The sequence below is a fragment of the Sciurus carolinensis genome, chromosome 19 (genome assembly GCF_902686445.1).
Source record: "Sciurus carolinensis chromosome 19, mSciCar1.2, whole genome shotgun sequence".
Lineage (NCBI taxonomy): Eukaryota > Metazoa > Chordata > Mammalia > Rodentia > Sciuridae > Sciurus > Sciurus carolinensis.
Window position 1 is genome coordinate 167,693 of NC_062231.1, and position 4,185 is coordinate 171,877.

Consider the following 4,185-nt stretch of genomic DNA (forward strand, 5'->3'; position numbering starts at 1 on the left):
TTTAATTGCAGTTCCATTTACTACTCTATTATAGACATTGAAAAAGAAAAAATGAACTATGCTCTTGGTATTTTTTCTGGAATATTCTAACATAAGCCAATTACTCTGATTTTAGAATTAAAAAAAACCAGTGACATATGTAGGCATATCAGACGATTCCATTGGGCAGGGTTTTCTAAAAGGGATATTGCAGATTTCTACCATGTAGGAGATTTCTTTTTTTCTTTCTTTTTATTTATTTATTTATTTTTCTTTTTGGTACCAAAAATTGAACCTAAGGGCACTTAACCACTGAGCAACATCCCCAGTCCTTTTTAAAATTTTATTTAGAGACAGGGTCTTGCTGAGCTTAGAGCTTTGCTAAAAGCTTCTGAAGCTGGCCTAGAACTTGCAATCATCCTGCCTCAGTCTCCCACGTTGCTGGCATTACAGGCATGCATCATTGAACCCAGTGAGAATTTCTAATTTCCAACCTCTCTTTTCAGGCAGCAACAGGGTTGATGTGTTAGTAAAAGAATGACTTTACTGTCCCAAGTCACATTCATGAGCAATAATATAATAATAAAAATAGAAGTTGACATTTCTAGAGAGTTCATTATGTGCCACAAACACTTCCAAAGTTGGTAAGCACACCTTAATTTTTTCACACATAATATTTCCAGGATATACATAACATGACTATTTAGGTTGATAGCTGAGATGACTGGACCTCAGGATTAGGTAGTGCTTAAGTAGATGCTATTATATATGGCAGGTTCTACAAACCATTCTGAGTTCAGGCTTCACACCAACATTTTCTTGTTCATGTATTACAACTGTTTGATCTGGCAGTAAATAAGCTAGAATTAACATGAAGCTGACATGAAATAACTTGGTGCATGTCCTATCTGTGAACACTTTTCAGGTGGGAAGGTTTCATTTCCAGTTTCCTGCAGTCAACCCCAGTCAAATTCACTAAAACTGTAGACCTCCTATTATGTACCTGACATACAAGATAAGGCACATGAAAATCAAGCAAAACTCTGTCTTGCTCCAGAAAACTTTGGACACAGGGTAATAGGAAGGAAATATTCTAAGGTAAATGACAATTGTTTTTTGTTTATATTTTTGCTCTTCTTTTTTTGGTACCAGGTTTTGAACTCAGAGATGCTAAGTAATGGGCCAAATAATCAGCCCATGTTATTTTTCATTTTTAGAGAGGCTCTTGCAAAGTTGCTTAGGGCCTTGCTGAATTGCTGAGCCTGGTCTCAAACTTACTATTATCTTGTCTCAGCCTCCTGAGCTGCTGGGATTACAGGAGAACACCACCAGGTCTGGCTGGCAATTCTTAATATCAACACTGAAGTACCATTATGTATGTCATTGTAGAGGCCTCAATGGCACATAAAATCCAACCAAGTCTGAGAGGTGTTGGGACAAGGGAGAGTGTGCGGATGGGTTCTGGAGGGTGTGAAATTCAGGTTTTATTTGCTTTTTTGATTTTGTGCTGGGGATTGCTTGGTGGTAAATGCACCACCACCAAATTACACGCAGACTTTTTTACTGTGTATTTTGAGACAGGATCTCACTAAGATGTCCACACTGACTTCACCCTTCACCCTTTTGCCTCGGCCTCTCAAGACACTAGGATTTCAGGCACCACTGTGCACAGCACCAGAATTGAGTTTTCATGAGGAACAAAGATACATTTGGAAGAATCCTCTTTGTTTTCCTGATGGCAGTGGTGTTGGTTGAGATTAATGAAGATCATATTTGCAAAAAGAAATTTTTTTCATTTTTCTCCTGAGGTGTTCACAATATTATTCTTTCCCCCATAAAATGAGCAAAAAAAAATTGTACAGTAATACTCACATAAGAAACACCATGTATACTGAATTTGGCATTGAGATCTTAGCCAACATCATTCTTCTTCTCTTTCACGTCTCCTTGCTCATTACTGGGCCCAGAACTAAGTCCACTGACCTGCCTATTGATCTCTTGGCCCTAATCCACCTAGTAATGCTGCTAATTGATGGATTCATAGCAGAAGATATTTTTACACCTCAGGAGGGAAGGTGGGGTGACATTACCTATAAATTACTTATCTACCTGTCTATAGGTTGACGAGGGGCTTCTCCACCTGCACCACCTGCCTACTGAGTGTCCTGTAGGCCGTCACACTGAGCCCCAGAAGCTCCTGCCTGGCAAAGTTCAAACATATATTCTCATGACACAACTTATGTTCCCTTCTTTTCCTGTGTGTCATCTATTCATCTGTTAGTAGCCACCTCTTCATCTCCATTAGTGCTACCCCCAATTTGACCTCAGGCAACTATATGTATGTCACAGAATCCTGCTCTTTTGTGCCCATGAGCTTCTTCCTTCAGCACACATTTTTCACCTTGCTGACCTTCAGGGAAGTCACCCTTATAGGAATAATGACCACCTCAAATGGATACATGGTGGCTCTCTTGTGCAGGCATAAGAGGCAGTCCCAGCACCTTCACAGAACCAGCCTGTCTCTAACATCATCCTCGGAACTGAGGGTCACACAGACAATCCTGCTGCTCTTGAGTTGCTTTGTGGTCATGTCCATTTTGGACAGCATTATCACTTATGCAAGAATCACACTGAATGATGATCCAATATTTTACTGCATCCAGATTCTTGTGGCCCATAGCTATGCCTCATTCAGTCCTTCGGTGTTTATTGCTACTAAAAAATGTATAATTAGTATTTTTGAGATATATGTGGGGAAGACAGTAAGTATTTCAGTAGCCAGTGATGGATGAAGTCTGTTAAGATGAGGAAATGTGTTGACTTTAGAAGGATTTTCATTATGGCAGAGTGTATTTGCTTTGGTTGAAATGCAGTACAAAGTGCCAATTCTTCTATCAAACTCATTTGCTTGGATATGTGTGGATGCCAAATCATAAAGGAAAGTAAAAGCACATGCCTCTTTCATTTATTATGTTTATGTTTCTCATTGCTTCCCCAAGGGGGCCTGGGAGGTGGATGCCACTTGTCATGTGTTCTCCAAACTATTTTTAGATACAATAGTTCCAATGTTTTTCAATAATTGCATTGTCTCAGACATCTGTAGTTTTGCAAACTAGATATGCAAATATTTGCTTCCAGAAAATATCAAATAACCAACAAACACACACACACACACACACACACACACACACACACACACACATACTACATGCAAGTAGTCAAACAGAGATTTCCACATCATTATAAATATCACATTCAGGGAGTTAACAGTCACTTCCACACCAATGCTCATAAAATACTTAATATTTACAATATTAAAAGGTAGAATCACCTCAACACCTGTAGCAATAAGAATATATGAACAAAACATGGCCTCTGCAGACACTGGAATATTACTAAATCTTAAACTGGAAGAAAATTCTGAAACATTGTGCAACAAAGGTAGTTCTTCAAATTACTCTCCTCAGTGAAGCGAGTCAGTCACAAAAAAGCAAATATTATATAAATGCACATAGAGAAGATGGAAGTTGAAATAGTCAAATTGATAAGACAGAAAACAGAATGGTATTCCAGACACCCAAGAAAGTGAGCAGCAGGGACCTTTCATTTGGTACATGCAAAATTTCCATTCATTAAGAAGAAAAGTGCTGGAGATGGACAGTGGTAACAGTTGCACAATTATGTGAATGAACTCAATGCTGCTTGACTCTGCATGATAAAATGGACAAAATGCTTATATTATATATATTTTATCACAATAAAAGTGTTTTCAATTATATTAACCCAGTTGTGTAAAATAATATCTTCTAAAATTAAAAAGTAAAAGATTCTGAACATGCCACAATGTAACTTGGTGAACTTTAAAACAGAAAATTTGTCCCAATAACGTGAAGATTTATTTTGAAAAGGTGAAAGCTTATTCTCAGTCTCCCTCAAGAAAGATGTTCTTCGTGTAGATTCTGTTAAATACCACTCTGTGCGTTTCAGCCTTTGAGAGACTTAGCATTGCAATAGATAGCTCCAATGTTATGGCTTTTGGAAAGAAAAGTTGTATCTGAGGCCAAAACACCAAATTTAAGCAGTAAATCAGGCATGGAAATTTACCTAATCATGATAGCATTGTGCTGAAAATAACACACTTGTAATATATTCTTTTTAAGTTGGAAAAATCAATCAAATGTAAAATACTCTCAAATAAAATTTCTG

The 4,185-nt window shown here is 37.7% G+C and overlaps 1 pseudogene; it reads left to right on the forward strand.

Moving 5' to 3' along the window:
- Positions 1-1,863: 1,863 nt before the first annotated feature.
- On the forward strand, positions 1,864-2,771 carry LOC124971129 (vomeronasal type-1 receptor 45-like; annotated as a pseudogene).
- Positions 2,772-4,185: the final 1,414 nt, after the last annotated feature.